General features: G+C 40.7%; 1 pseudogene; it reads right to left on the bottom strand.

Annotated features, from left to right (window-relative positions):
- Positions 1-460: 460 nt before the first annotated feature.
- LOC103294049 (lysozyme-like protein 1) overlaps positions 461-16,649 on the bottom strand; it is a 134,820-nt pseudogene continuing 118,631 nt past the window's right edge.

Raw genomic sequence — 16,649 nt, 5'->3', positions numbered from 1 at the left:
ATTTGATCCCATTAGAATGTCCATCAGGACTGTCCAGAGGAAACAGAATCATTCTCTCTGACAATGCTAAACTGAGGAAGGAGCGCGTGTCAGATGGCCCAAGAGAAGAATGACCGTATGCTCCAGAACACAGGCCAGCAAACTTATTTTTAAATGAGCTGACACTCCAGAGCCATGGGAACCTTTCAGTAAAGAGAAGTTTGTTCTATCTGGGGCTAGAACATTTTGCAGGTGACTTTTCATGTCTTAACATTGTGCTTTTATGATATCATTGAAAGAGTGAGGGTAAAGTCAAGACATTTAAATGGCAATAGTTATTTCCTTAAACATGTAGCTTAGTATTCCTTCTCCAACTCTGAGAAGGAATATTGGGAGAAAGGGGACAAGATGACAGGAGCATCTTGATGTTCATTACAAACTCTAGGGAGTCATTGCACAGTACCCTTGGTCCAGTTCCAGCTCATGAAACCTCACAGCTTTTTTCTCACTCAGGCCCCTGCCCTCACAGTGTTCCTTCCAGCCTTGCCTAAGGTGAAGAGGTAAGCAGAAACAACAGAAATAAGCCTGACAATGCAAATATTCTTAGGTTCAAAAACTACATATAATTAATGCAAATAAGTCACAGTGTCCAGGACTTAGTTTCATTTGATTCTGAGATCCAAGGACTTTATCCTTTTGTCTTGTCTTTAAGACTTTGTCCTCTCCAGTTTTCTCCCAGTCATTATTTGCCTCAGCAACAAGGAAACAATTTTTATAAAGATGGGTCCGTTAGTTAAACACCCACATCTTTGAAAAATTGGGTTCCCCAAGAGGGTGATCTGATTAGCTGTGTTCTCTATGCAAGACGATGGTGAGCACCACAAACACTGTTCCATGGACAGTACTGGGGAGCTGTCTTGCCCACTTACCATGTAACTAACATGATCATTTTCTTCTCACTGTTGCTGTTCTCTCTCCCCAGAAAATGCTGCTGTAGCCCTCCAAATCTTACTCGAAATTAGGAAAAACTCAAGCATTTTTCCTTTGGTATACTGATTTTACTCTTTCCATTGTTTGGAATGTGAAAAGCCATTGCAATTTATCATAACCCAGTACCATCTCTCCTCCCCATACGAATGCTTTCCTCTCTATTCACTGCATACCCACACTGATGGAGAAGGGTATAGACAAGTCACATTAACACCACTGTTGGGCCATTCTGCAGGGATGAGTTTGCCAACATCTGCTGCAGCCATGATGAATTGACACAGTGCAGATTTTGCCCATGTCAGCGTCAGTCTCCCAAAGGAAGCTTCTTACCAATAATTCATCCCTTCTGTCTCTTTAACAATTTCCTTGGCACAGATAATCGCATCTGTCAGGTCTTCAGTGAGCAAGGATGTAAGAGAGAGAGAGGAGGTATACGATTAGCTAAGACTTTGTTATTTGAGGTTTTCTTCACTTTTCTCACTGCATTTTTGGAATAGGAGATTTGGAAGAACTTTGAGCCATATTCTTATTTTTTGTGAGCTTCTTCACAAATTAAAGAATTCCTTTGTTTCCAGATCATCCATATCTTGGATTCTTAAAGTTTCAGAGGAATAGATCAGTCCTAGTGGGGTTTACAAAATGCATTTAGAGAAGACACAATAGCAGAATGGTTCTTATGTCCTAAAGAAATAAACTAGATAGGATGGTACAATGTTTTCTCTACTAAGGTTAATCCTATATAATAAAAGGCTAATATACAAATCGACCGAACAGCAGAACAACTGGTTGCTGTGATGCACACTGACCACCAGAAGGCAGATGCTCAATGCAGGAGCTGCCTCCTGGTGGTTAGTACTCCAGAAGCCAGGCTCATGGCTGGCGAGCGCAGCGGCGGTGGTAGGAGCCTCTCCAGCCTCCACGGCAGCACTAAGGATATCTGACTGCCAGCTTAGGCAGGGAGCGGGCCTAAGCGATCAGCTGGACATCCCCCGAGGGCTCCTGGACTGCGAGAGGGCACAGGCCAGGCTGAGGGATACCCCCGAGTGCACGAATTTCATGCACCGGGCCTCTAGTTTGACATATAAGATCTCTTGATATGTAAGTATAAAACTTTGTCTATTGTAACTTTCCAGTTTGGGCATTAAAATATATCCAAGGTGTTTTTATATGCAGACATTTTAAGGTTTATGTCAAATCTTTGCCTTTATTATTTTTCTGTGGCTTTCAGACATAATAATTATTTCAATTGAAAATTTATTAATATCAGCATTCTTTTCTGCTTGCCCATAAGTGGCATCAAAGTCCTTCTCAATACAACATGACAAAAAAAGCAAATAAACATATAAGTCCAATATTACTTCTTCTGCAGATTGGGTTCTCCGGTAGCAGACCCTAAGATGGGTTTGGGGTACATGGTATTTATCAGAGATCCACCATATGAAAGCAATGGGGCTGAAGTGGATTGGGCAGATGGAAATGTCCACCTCTGAGACAGGCCATTCAAAGCCTCAGATAATAATGCCAGGAGCTCGGTGGTACATATTGCCCATCAGAGTTGCCCACATCAGCCCAAATGGCCAGGTTTATACCCCTGCCTCACTCAGTCACTTGGTGTGGGCTGCCCCAGAGGGCACTAAATCAGACCCTGAAGGAAATGCCAGGTAGACTATCTACAAACACATAAATGCAGCTGAGGCCATCATCTCTTCATAAGCATTCCACCTCCACACCCACCGCAACCACCAATCAAAGACATAAAAACCCACACTATTTGATATAATTTCTATTTATTAATTTAAATTTTTTTAAAGAATTGAGTAATGCTTGATGTTTACAAAGGTGAATGAGATAGGCACTTGAGTTTTTGCTGCTGGGAGTATAGTGGGTTCAATTTTTGAGGAAAGCAGTTCCAGAGCCCTAAAGTAGTTCTTATCCTTTCACTCAGTGGTTTCTCTTTCTGTACCTCTCCCAAGGAAATAATCATGAATCCAGACAAAAATTTATTTACAAATTGGTTGACTGTTGTTTTATTTACAAGAGAAAATTTATTTCCAAAGAGAAAAAATACAATCCTATAGAATAAAAGCCTAATATGCAAATCCACCAAATGGCAGAACGACTGGTCACTATGATGCACAATGACCACCAGAGGGCAGATGCTCAATTCAGGAGCTGCCCCCAGCCCATAGGCCCCAGGCCAGCCAAGGCAGGTGCCAGCGGGGGACCCCAATCGCCCTGCCAGTTGCCCCACAGAGGGAGGCAACTGGCAGTGGCTGCCGGGGGTGGGGCCGGCAAGTGGGTGGTGTCAGGATGGCCGAGGTGGGTGCCAGCAGGGGCCCTCCAATTGCCCTGCCAATTGCCCCACAGATCAGCCCTGAGCGCCGGCCAGGCCTAGGGACCCTACCTATGCACGATTTTGTGCACCAGGCCTCTAGTTGCCTCATAATTATGGATAGTCACACAAAAATTCCTCCATATCATGCAATAAGGGTCCATTTAAGCTTTTGCACTCGGATGTCGAGTGTGACTCGACACGGTTAGCATTAGAATAAAGGAATCGAGAAAAAAGCAAGTGAGTGCAAAGGGTTAAATCATACTTTATATTTATATATATAAAAGCCTGAGCGACCATTACAACTGAGCGAACGGAACAACCGGAATGGCCAGAATGACCGATCAACCAGTCACTATGGCGCACACTGACCACAGGGGGCAGACGCCTAATGCAAAAGCTGCCCCCTGGTGGTCAGTATGCTCCCACAGTGGGAGCACCACTCAGCCAAAAGCCAGGCTCACTACTGGCGAGCTCAGCTGTGGCAGCGGGAGCCTCTCCTGACTCCACAGCAGTGCTACTGAGCAGTGGCGGCAGGCGCAGCCGGGCTGGGATGAGCAGCAGCAGAGCTGCGCCCGGCCCCAGCTGGGGCTCCTCCTGGGCCGCCTGCTGTTTTGGGGTCCTGGATTGTGAGAGGGCGCAAGCCAGGCTGAGGGATCCTGGATTGTGAGAGGGTGCAAGCCAGACTGAGGGATCCTGGATTGTGAGAGGGTGCAAGCCAGGCTGAGGGATCCCACCCGTGCACGAATCCATGCACTGGGCATCTATTTATTTAATAATATTGGAAATACTTCCAATACAAATTTTAGTTACCAATATTGTAAACATTTCTGTTTAAAACTATACTGTCCAATATGGTAGCCATTAGCTACATGTGACTATTTAAATCTAAATAATTAAAATCTTCAGTTCCTCAGTTGCTTTCACTACATTTCTGATGCTTTATAGCACCTTTATTGTGGCTTGGAATTCTTGTATTAGATAATGTATATAGATAACATTTCCATCATTTCAGAAAGTTCTAGATGATGGAATTGGTATAGAGGAAAAACAAACCTCAGAAACTCACCAATATTTAAGGAAAAATTAGCTCTTAATCATGTGATCATCAATGCTTGTAAATCATCATTGTATATTTTTTAAATCTTTTAAAATAGAGATATATTATTTCTATTATGAGAAAAAATAACCAAAGAGAATACTATAGGCTTATATGTTGTGCTTCAATGGAGTATTATAATACCAGATTATTTTTTTAACTCAGTTGAAAATGAAATTTTCCTTTGAGTATGCTGACTTAGTTACTAATTATGTAGCTTTCTCAGATAGGCTTAGCTAAGATAAAGATAGTGATAGATTTCTTTTAAGTAAATTCATTCTTAATGTGGATTGTTTTTTATTTAAAACAAAATCTACTAATGAGAAAATTAACAAAAATATCATCTATAAATGATAGCAAATTCACTAGCATTTGGTATACAGTGAAAAATAAACATTTGTTAGGTTATAAAAGTTTTTGCCTTGTTTCTAGAGAGATAAATATTTGAAATAATAATAGCTATTACCAATAGCTAATCTTTATAAAACTTACTATATGTCAGGCACACAGTAAGTCTCTTCATGCATTTTCTCCCTGAGTCTTCAAAACAACCATATGGATGGCACCATTATTATCCCTATAAACTGAGGTCATACACCCACTAATCAGTCTGCACTCAAACCTAGGGCTTAAAATCTATTATCTTCAGCTATTTCCTTCCAATAGAGCTACTTAAGCAAAGATTCCACTTATGGAACATTGTATGCTATGAAGTTGATAATAAAATATAAATGCTTTAATAATTTTAAAGTAATTTTATTTATTTATTATGAGATTATCTAAACGTAAGTGTCTGGTACCTGATACATGTCCACATTACTTAGAAACACTTATTGTGTGTGCTTGCTAAGTGCTGAGATACTGTGGTTTGTGTTTGGAAGTGGTTGGGGCCCATTTCCTAGGAGAAGTGGGTTCACTGGGGCCTCAAGTGGAGAAGAAGCAGACAGTATTTTATTACGCCAGGATTGGAGCACACCCCAGGCATATCCACAAAGAGCAAGGCTAGCATTCAGGTTAAGGCAGTTTGCTTGGCTGGAGATGTTGTGTGACCATGTTTGGGAGGACTGGGTTCCATAGGCCCAGGTTGGGGAGCCCAGGTTAGTTGTTTGTCAGCCTTTTGTTTTATTACAGCATTTGGTTGAGCAATTGAGATGCCAGTTGGACACAACCTGGAATTTGCTTAAGGTACTGTGTTAAGGGTGGTGGGGGCTGTAAAGCAAAGAACTCGAGGCAGGGCTGAGATGTGAAAACACAATGAAGTGGCCACAGAGGGGCAGCAGAGGGGCAGGAATGAGTTAAGATAGCAAGTATTTATATGGATCCAGGCCAAGGATTGCTTCTGCTCAATTTACTTTAAGTAGACAATTCTGTTCAGTCAAACGTGAATAAGGAAAAGGTTATTATGTTGAATGGCAAAGCATTATTCAATTGAATAGTTTATTCTCCCACATCCAACATCAGAAAATAACAACAATCTGTACAAACAGAACTACTATTTTCAGTGGTTAGTTCTGCTTTAAGTCTGTCTCTCACCTGCATCCCAACTCAAATATCACTACCATGCCCACAGTTTACTTATCTTTCCCCTCTCTGATGTGACAAAGGCAAGTCAGATACCAGGCTGATGAGAAACAGAGATTAAAATAAGTCGACTAGATTAGATACAAGAGGCAATAATCACCTTTTTCTTCTTTCTTTTCTTCTTTACACAACTCGTATTTTAAAGAGGTCTATGATGTTGGAGGAAAATAAAGACTTATATGTGTGTATATATAACAAATATTCTGTCCAAATAGTTTGGAGAAGGTCGGCAGGAATTTTAAGAATTCAAGTTGCTAAGGAAGTGAGGAGATTCTATAGCTTCGAAGATGGACATGAGGTGCTTGTATACAGTACATATATAAAATGTCATGTACCTTGTAAACATACCCTAATGCTAAATTATTTTCAGGTTCCCATAACAAATATCCCTTCTGTAATACATGGGACAGAATGACATTGTCTATAATTAAAGACTTTCTGGCCTGAGGCTGAGGGAGGCCAGTCACTGGGGGGTGAGGGGGTGGGGGGGTAATTATGATATAAAATCAACATTTTGTTTTCTATTTTAAAGCTTTCCCCCTAAAAAACCCTATACTCTTTATAATGAGACTAGAGGCCCGGTGCATGAAATTCGTGCATGGGGGGTGTGTGTCCCTCAGCCCGGCCTGCACCCTCTCCAATCTGTGACTCCTCAGGGGATGTCCGACTGCCAGATTAGGCCCGATCCTTGTGGGCAGTCGGACATCCCTCTCGCAATCCAGGACCACTGGCTCCTAACCACTCACCTGCCTGCCTACCTAATGCCCCCAACTTCCCTCCCCTGCCAGCCTGGTCATACCCCCTACTGCTCTCCCCTGCCAACCTGGTCACCTCCAATGGCCCTCCCCTGCCAGCCTGGTCGCCCCCAATGGCCTTCCCCTGCCAGGCTGGTCACTCCCAACTGCCTTCCCTGCCGGCCTGATCTCGCCCCCAATTGCCCTCCCCTGCTGGCCTGATTGCCCCCAACTGCCCTCCCCTCCTGGCCTGATTGCCCCTAACTACCTCTGCCTCGGCCCCCACCACCATAGCTTTGTCCAGAAGGAAGTCAGATGTCTGGATGATGGCCGGTTGACCGGGTCTAATTAGCATATTGCCCTTTTATTAGTATAGATAGATTATATAGGATAGGATTGCTTAAATGGGGGGGGAAGCCTTTTTCAGCAGGAGGAGATGCTTTTGGCAGACAAAAATACATAACCCTTATATCTGGACTGCTAGCCAGCCATAAGCACTATACTGCCAAACCGGTCATTAAAAAATTGAACCGCTTTCTTACACTTTACACCAAACAGCTGTGGCCCTTAAAACCCCTCCTCAGCCCCCACCTTAGGTTCTGCCTTTGCAGTTCACCCAGATTAGGTTCTGATTGGTCGGTTTCTATACCAGTTAGCATCAAAAGCTCCGCCTCCTAGGCAGCCATTGGCTCCTGGCAGTTCACCCAGATTTGGTTCTGATTGGTCAGTTTCTATGCCAGTCAGCGTCAAAAGCTCTGCCTCCTAGGCAGCCATTGGCTCTTCTGGAAAATCCAGAATGGCCCCGCTGACAGCTGTCTCTCTCTCCAGACCTATCTCTGGGCTTGAGCTGCAGCCTCTGCGGCAGCTGTGGATCAGGCCCTGTCTCTCTTACCGCATCTGACTAGCCCCGTTCACCCACTTGCCATTCCGCCCACCCGCCGGGCACCAGCCTTGCTGTGATAGGAACCTGTGGGCTGTGGGGGAGGCACCAAGAGGTGCTCCATGCACTTCCTGGTGACTGTTTGTTTGGTTGTTTTGGTCATTATGGCCATTGGCCTTTTATTATATAGATAACAGATATGAATCTTTCTTCACCTCTTAACACAAACCATTCAACATTTTAATTTCTAGAATCTAAGATTGTCTTGCTGATAAACATTTCCCCCAGACTTTCTTCATTGGAACTAAATTGAACAATATTAAATTATTATTATACGAGAGGCCCAGTGCACAAGAATATGTGCACTGGGGAGCGTCCCTCAGCCCCGCCTGCACCCTCTCACAGTCCGGGAGTCCTCAGGGGATGTCTTAAGCTGCAGTCTGGCCTCCCTTTGCAGGAGGTGACTGGACTGGTGATCAGGGGACGGCACCACCCCCACCACCCTGCCACTACGCTGCCACCGTTGGGGCTATCAGGGGATGGTGCTGCCCCCATCACCCCACTCCTGCCACGGCCTGGCCTCCCTCTGCGGGAGGCAACCAGATGGGCCGATCAGGGGACGGTGCTGGCTCCCCCCATCACCCTTCCACTGCTGCTGGAAGCCGCCCCCCCATCACCGTTCCCCGTTCCCTCCCTCTACCCGCTGGCACATGCCTTGGCTGACCTGGCACCACCTTCTCACCAGCCCTGTCCCCCACTGACTGGTCGTTCCACTGTTTGGTCGATTTGCATATTACGCTTTTATTATATAGGATTAAACTGCATGTAAAGTCAAGCATAGCCATGATGGGATAGCAGTTTTTCTCTCCCACTATAAACAACTAGAAAACTAGGCAAACTATCTGAGAACATAATTTTCAGATATTACACAACAGTCATAGAGATGTAAAGTGCAGCCTAGAAAATATAGTCAGCAATATTGTAATTACTAAGTGTGATGTCAGATGGGTACTAGGTTTATGGGGGATCACTTTGTAAGTTATATAAATGTCTAAGCATTATGTTGTACATGTGAAGCTGATATAATAATGTATGTAATTGCCCTGACCGGTTTGGCTCACTGGATAGAGCATCAGCCTACAGACTGAAGGGTCCCAGGTTCGATTCTGATCAAGGGCATGTACCTTGGTTGCAGGCACATCCTCAATAGAGGGTGTGCAGGAGGCAGCTGATCGATGTTTCTCTCTCATCGATATTTCTAACTTTCTATCCCTCTCCCTTCCTCTCTGTAAAAAAGCAATAAAATATGTATTTAAAAAAATAAAAATAATGTATGTAATTGAAAAAAATAATTCTACTGAGTCTTTTTTTTATTTTAAATTTTTATTGTTGTCACTATTGCAGATGTCCTCCATTTTTCTCCCCTTTGCCAACCGCCTCCTAACCCCCCTTGGCCCTACCTACACTACTAACTGGGTCCATGGGCTATGTATATATATTCTTTAATCCCTTCACCTTCTTTTATCCAGTCCCCCCATTTTGCCTCCCCACTGACATTTGTCTGTTCCATGCATCCATGCCTCAAATTCAATTTTATTCATTAGGTTATTTTGTTCATTGTATTCCACATATTAGTGAGATCATATGGTATTTGTCTTTCTCTGACTGGCTTATTTTGATTAGCATATTAATTTCCAGGTCCATCCATGCTATCACAATGGGGAAGAGATCCTTCTTTTTTATAGCCATGCAATATTCCATTGTGTAAATGTACTACGCTTTTTTATCCACTCATCTACTGATGGGCACTTGGGCTGTTTCCAGATCTTGGTTATTTTAACAAATGCTGCTATGAACATAGGAGTGCATATATCTTTCTAATTGGTGTTTCAGGAATCTTAGGATGTATACCAGAAGTGGGATTACTGGGTCAAAAGGCAGTTCCACTTTTAATTATTTGAGGAAGCACTATTGTTTTCCACAGAGGCTGCACTAGTCTTGCATTCTCACCAATAGTAAACCAAAAGGGTTCCCTTTTCGCCACATCTTCACCAGCACTTGTTGTTTATTTATTTATTTATTGATAATAGCCATTCTGACAGGTGTGAGGTGATACCTCATTGTAGTTTTAATTTTCATCTCCCTGATGATTAGTGACCTTGTGCATTTTGTACCTAGGAATAAACTTAACCAAGGAGGCAAAAAAACCTGTACTCAGAAAATTATAAGACATTGAAGAAAGAAATAGAGGAAGATGCAAACAAGTGGAAGCATATACCATATTCATGAATTGGAAGAATTAATATCATTAAAATGTCCATACTACCCAAAGCAATCTATAGATTCAGCACAATTCCTGGAAATACCAGTGGCATATTTCACAGATCTAGAAGAAATATTCCAAAAATTTATATGGAACCAAAGAAGACCCTGAACAGCCTCAGCAATCTAGAGAAAGAACAAAGTTGGAGGGATCGCAATAATGGCATAAGAACAGGCATATAGATCAGTGGAACAGGACAGAGAGCCCAGAAATCAACCCACACCTTTATGGTCAATTAATATTTGACAAAGGAGACAAGACCATACAATGGAGTGAAAATAGTCTCCACTGAGTCTTATTTTTTTCTTCTTGTTTCTTATATTTTCCATTTTATCTAAAATGCATATTTACTTTAATGGTGTATATAGCTCAATAATCATTATTTTTTAAGCTTTAAAATCATACCGTGGGGAAAATTTAGAAAATATATTGACATTATAAGAAAGTAATACATTTTTTATGGCTGAGAGATATTTCACTGTATATATGCACCACTTCTTTATCCATTCACCTATTTTTTTTACATGCAAGAAAATTAATATTTCAAGAAAAATTATTTTAAATATAATAATGTTACATGCAATAAACATTAATATTTAAAGAAAAATTATTTTAAATATAATAATATTACCCAAACTGTACTAAAATAATATAATATCACACAAGTTGTAGGAAATATTAAAAATCTGCAAACAACAGGATTACTTCTATTATATTCTAAAATATTTTTTCCCTCTGGCTCTATTTTTCTTCATTAGTTTATGTTGTTCATTATCTTACACAAATGATTGAGATCATGTGATTGATTATCTTTCTCCGACTGGCTTATTTCACTTAGCATAATGCTCTCCAGGTCCATCCATGCTGTTGAAAAAGTTCCTTCTTTTTTTACTGCAGTGTAGTATTCCATTGTGTAGATGTACCACAGTTTTCTAATCCACACATCTGCTGATGGGCACTTAGGCTATTTCCAAATTTTAGCTATTGTAAATTCTGATGCTATGAACATAGGGGTGCATATATCCTTTCTGATTGGTGTTTCTGATTACTTGGGATATATTCATAGAAGTGGGATTATTGGGTCAGATAGGAGTTTCATTTTTAATTTTTTGAGGAAACTCCATCCTGTTTTCCACAGAGGCTGCACCAGTCTGCATTCCCACCAGCAGTGCACGAGAGTTCCTTTTTCTCCACATCCTTGCCAGCACTAGTTGTTTGTTGATTTGGTGATGATAGCCATTCTGACAGGAGTGAGATAGTATTTCATGGTCGGTTTGACTTGTATCTCTCAGATGATTAGTAACTTTGAGCATGTTTTCATATGTCTTTTGGCCTTATGTATGTCCTCTTTCGAAAAGTGTCTATTTAGGTCCTTTGCCCAGTTTTTGATTGACTTGTATATCTTCCTTGTGTTAAGTTGTATGAGTTTCCTGTAAATTTTGTAGATTAAACCCTTATTGGAGATAACATTGGCACATATGTTCTCCCATGCAGTGGGCTTTCTTGTTGTCTTGTTGATGGTTTCTTTTGCTTTGCAGAGCTTTTATTTTGATGTAATCCCGTTTGTTTATTTTCTCCTTAGTTTCCACTGCCCTAGGAACTGTATTGGTAAAGATGTTGCTATGACATATGTCTAATATTTTGCTGCCTGTGGATTCTTCTAAGATGTTTATAGTTCTCCGTCTTATGTTTAAGTTCTTTATCCATTTTGAGTTTATTTTTGTGTATGGTGTAAGTTGGTGGTCTAGTTTAATTTTTTTTGCATATATCTGTCCAATTTTACCAACACCATTTATTGAAGAGACTATCTTGTCTCCATTGTATGCTCTTGCCTCCTTTGTAAAATATTAACTGAGCATAATGGCTTAGGCCGATTTCTGGGTTCTCTGTTCTGTTCCATTGGTCTCTATGTCTGTTCTTGTGCCAGTACCAGGCAGTTTTGAGAACAGTGGCTTTGTAATATAGCTTGATATCTGGTATTGATATCCCTCCTACTTTGCTCTTCTTTCTCAAGATTGCTGTGGATATTTGGTGTCTTCTTTTATTCCATATGAATTTTTGAAGAGGTTGTTCTATGTCTGTGAAATAGTCCGTTTGTATCTTAATGGGGATTGCATTGAATCTATAGATTGCTTTGGATAGTATGGACATTTCAATGATGTTGATTTTACCCATCCATGAACAGGGTCTATTCTTCCATTTGTTTATGTGTTCCTCTATTGCTTTTTTCAACGTCTTGTAGTTTTCTAAGTACAGGTCTTTCATATCCTTAGTTAAGTTTATTCCTAGGTATCTTAATTTTTTTGGTGTGATGGTAAATGGGGTTGTTTTTTTAGTTTCTCTTTCTGTGAGTTCATTATCCTAATATATAAAAAGCCAGGGGCTGTCATGACTGAAACAACCAGATGGACGACCTAACAGTAGGATGCGCGGGGCGACCAGGCCAGCAAGGGGGTTAGTGAGGGACAACCAAACAACTGAATAGCAGGCTGAGTGGAGCAACCAGGCTGACAGGGGAGCAGTTGGGGGCGACCAGGCTGGTGGTGGGGGGGGACAGTTGGGGATGACCAGGCCAGTGAGAGGTCCAATTGGGGGCAACCAGGCCAGCAGGAAGAGGCAGTTAGGGGTGATCAGGCTGGCCAGGGGGGAAGTTAGGGGCAATCAGGCAGGCAGACAAGTGAGCAGTTAGGAGCCAGCAGTTCCAGATTGTGAGAGGGATGTCCCGGATTGGAGAAGGTGCAGGCTGGGCTGAGATTACACACCCCCGTGCATGAATTTCGTGCACCAGGCCTCTAGTTGGTGTATAAAAAGGCCATAGATTTCTGGGTGTTAATTTTGTATCCTGCTACATTGCCAAATTCATTTATTAAATCTAATAGTTTTTTGATGGAATCTTTCCTCAAAGAAGAAAATAAAACAGACATTTTCAGATAAACCAAACTTACTACAAAAATGTTGAAGGAAGTTCTTTAGGCTGAAGGAAAATGATATCACTTAATTGTCTACCCAAATGATTCCACCAAAGAAAGGAAGCATGATAGAAATGGTAAATATAAAGACCTTTTCCTCCATTAAAAATTTTATTTAAGAAATAATTGTTTAAGGTCAAAATAAAAATGCATTTGGGAAGTGTATAACATGTTGAAGTAAAAAAAAACATAACACAGAAGATAGTATGGGGGAAATAGAAGCATACTGTTATAAAATTCATATGTGAAGTAGTGTAATGTTATTTGAAAATAGAATCTGATAAGATAATGATGCATATTGTAAACCCTAGAGTCACCACTGAAAACACAACAGAATTGTGGCTAATAGCCAATGGAGGAAATGAAAGAGAGTATTGGAAAATATTCAATTAATCCAAAAGAAAGCAGGAAAACTGAACCAAGAATAGATGGCACAAATAGAAGACAAATAACAACATAGTAGAGTTTAAAGTAACCATATCAGCAATTACATTAAATATAAATGGTCTAAACCAAAGTTCAGCAAACTATGGCCCTCTGTTTTTGTAAATAAAGTTTTATTGGAACATAGCCATGCCCATTAATTTACATATTATCTATGACTGCTTTTGTACTACGTGGAAAGTTGAATAGTTTCAATAGAGACAGTATATGTTCTATAAAGACTAACACATTTACTATGGAGCCCTTTAAGACAAAGTTTGCTGACCCTGGTCTAAACATTCCTATTGAAAAGCAGAGCTTGTTGGCCAACACCTAACTACATGCTGTCTATAAAAAAACTCATTTTAGATAGAAATATACAGATAGGTTAAAAATAAAAGAATGAAAAGAAATATATCATGCAAAGAAAGTTGAACAGCTATATTACTATCAGACAAAGTAGATTTGGGGATAAGAAATATTACCAAAGTTAAGAAGGGACATTGACTCTAATGATAAAAGATTCAATACATCAAGAAGACACAGTTCTCAATGTGTATGTACCAGGCAAGGCTTTTTGTTTTCCTTTCTGGATGTTCTAGAGAACGATTTATTTATTTATTTATTTATTTTTTAATGTAGTAGAGGCCCGATGCATGAAGATTCGTGCAAGAATGAGCCTTCCTTCCCCTGGCTGCCGGCACCACCTTCTCTCCAGCTGGAACTGCCTTTTCGCTCCGGCCCAGAGCCGCCTTTCCACCTTGCCATGCTGCCCAGAGGCCCAGAGTGGCTGGAGCAATGTGGAATGCTTGCATCATCGCCATGGCGACGACACAAGCATCCCGCCCCGACCTCGACTGCTTGGTGCCTGTGTATGCAAATTAATCCACAATCTTTGTTGGGTTAATTTGCATACTCACTCCTGATTGGTTGTTGGGTGGTGCAAAGGTATGGTCAATTTGCATCTTACTCTTTTATTAGTGTAAATGTATTTATTTAGCTTATTTGGGTTTTGGCAGAATTCATTTCCTTGTGGTTGTAGGACTGAAGTCCCTGTTTCCTTGGTGGATATCAGCTAAGGGTCATTTCTAGCTTCTATAGGTGCCCTAAACTCTGTGACTTATGGCACCCTTTTTCCATATTTTTGTTTTATTTTTAAAGTCTTTATTGTTGAAAGTATTACATATGTTCCCTTTTTCTCCCATTGAGAAAAATCCCCACCACCCTCTCCAGGCCTCCACCACCCTATAGTCTGTGTCCTATATGCATACAAGTTCTTTGGTTGATCACTTCCCACCCACCAACCAACCCCCACCTTTTCTCTGAGATTCGACAGTCTGTTTCATGCTTCTATGTCTCTGGATCTATTTTGTTCAACAGTTTATTTTGTTCATTAGACTCCACATCTGAATGAGATTATATGATACTTGTCTTTCTCTGACTGACTGCTTATTTTGCTTAGCATAATATTCTCCAGGTTCATCCGTGCTGTTGCAAATGATAAGAGTTCCTTCTTTTTTATAGCAACGTAGTATTCCATTGTGTAGATGTACCACAGTTTTCTAATCCACTCATCTGCTGATGGGCACTTAGGCTGTTTCCAAATCTTAGCTATTATAAATTGTGCTGCTATGAACATAGGGGTGCATACATTCTTTCTGATTGGTGTTTTGTTTTTTTTAGGATATATTCCTAGAAGTGGAATCACTGGGTCAAATGGAAGTTCCATTTTTAATTTTTTGAGGAAACGCCATACTGTTTTTCATAATGGCTTCACCAATCTGCATTCCCACCAGGGTTCTCTTTTCTCCACATCCTCCCCAGCACTTGTTATTTGTTGCTTTGTTGATGGTAGCCATTCTGACAGGTCTGAGGTGATACCTCATTGTCATTTTAATTTGCATCTCTCTGATGATCAGTGACTTTGAGCATTTTTTTGTATATCTCTTGGCTATCTGTATGTCCATTTTGGACAAGTGTCTATTTAGGTCCTTTGCCCATTTTTAAATTGTATTGTTTGTCTTCCTTTTCTTAAGTTGTGTGAGTTCCTTATATATTTTGGATATTAATACTTTATCAGATATGTCACAGGCAAATATGTTCTCCCATGCAGTGGGCTTTCTTGTTGTTTTATTGATGGTTTCTTTTGCTGTGCAGAAGCTTTTTATTTTGATGTAGTTGCATTTGTTTATTTTTCCTTAGTTTCCTTTGCCCTAGGAGATGTATCCACAAACATATTGCTACAAGAGACGTCTGAGATTTCTTCCTGCCTATGGTTTCTTCTAGGATTTTTATGGTTTCATGTCCAATTTTCCCAACATCATTTATTGACGAGACTGTCTTGACTGCACTGTGGGCTCTTCCTGCTTTGTCAAATATTAATTGAGCATAATGTCTTGGGTGGATTTCTGGGGTCTCTGTTCTGTTCCGTTGATATACACTGATTATTATGATCTCTGAATGCATACATTTATTTAATGCATATATATACATACATATACACATATATACACACACACAAATATATATTAGAGGCCTAGTGCATGAATTCGTGCATTGGTGGGGTCCAGCCAGCCTGGCCAGGGGAAGGGGACATGGGTGGTTGGCCGGCCTGCCTGCTGGTCAAACTCCTGGTCGAGGGGATAATTTGCATATTAGCCTTTTATTATATAGGATATGCACTGAGTGGCCAGATTATTATGCATTCAGAGATCATAATAATCTGGCCATTCAGTGTATATGTCTGTTCTTATGCCAGTACCAGGCAGTTTTGATTATAGTGGCTTTGTAGTATAACTTGATATCTGGTATTGCAATCCCTCTAACTTCATTCTTCTTGATTGTTGAGGTACCCTTTTTCCATCTAACAAGCCAGCAAAGGTGGGTTGAGTACCATATATATATATATATATATATATATATATATATATATATATAATTTTTAGAAAAAAAAAAAAGGAAGGAGAGGTAGAGGCAGGGAGAGGGAAATATTGATGTACCCTAACCAGGATCAAACCTACAATCTGGGTTTGTGTCCCAATTGGGAATTGAACTAGTGACCCTTCGGTGCACCGGTCAATGCTCAACCAATTGAGCCACAGTGACCAGGGCAAGTACCTCATATTTTGAGTCTCTCCTCCTCCTTCTGTTGTCATTGAATCTTTCTAACTAGATCTGAAAAAAAATTCTCCATTTTTTAAGAAGTTGACTTTAGATTGGGCTCACCCAGATAACCTAGGATAACCTCTCCCTCTCAAGATCAGTACCTTTAGTCACATTTGCAAATTCCCTTTGGCGATGTAAAGTAACATCTTCACAAGTTTCCAGGATTAGAGAATG

Source organism: Eptesicus fuscus, chromosome 5 (assembly GCF_027574615.1).
Source record: "Eptesicus fuscus isolate TK198812 chromosome 5, DD_ASM_mEF_20220401, whole genome shotgun sequence".
NCBI classification, from domain to species: Eukaryota; Metazoa; Chordata; class Mammalia; order Chiroptera; family Vespertilionidae; genus Eptesicus; species Eptesicus fuscus.
The sequence above is the reverse complement of the archived record's forward strand: the minus strand, read 5'-3'. Positions and strand labels throughout refer to the sequence as shown.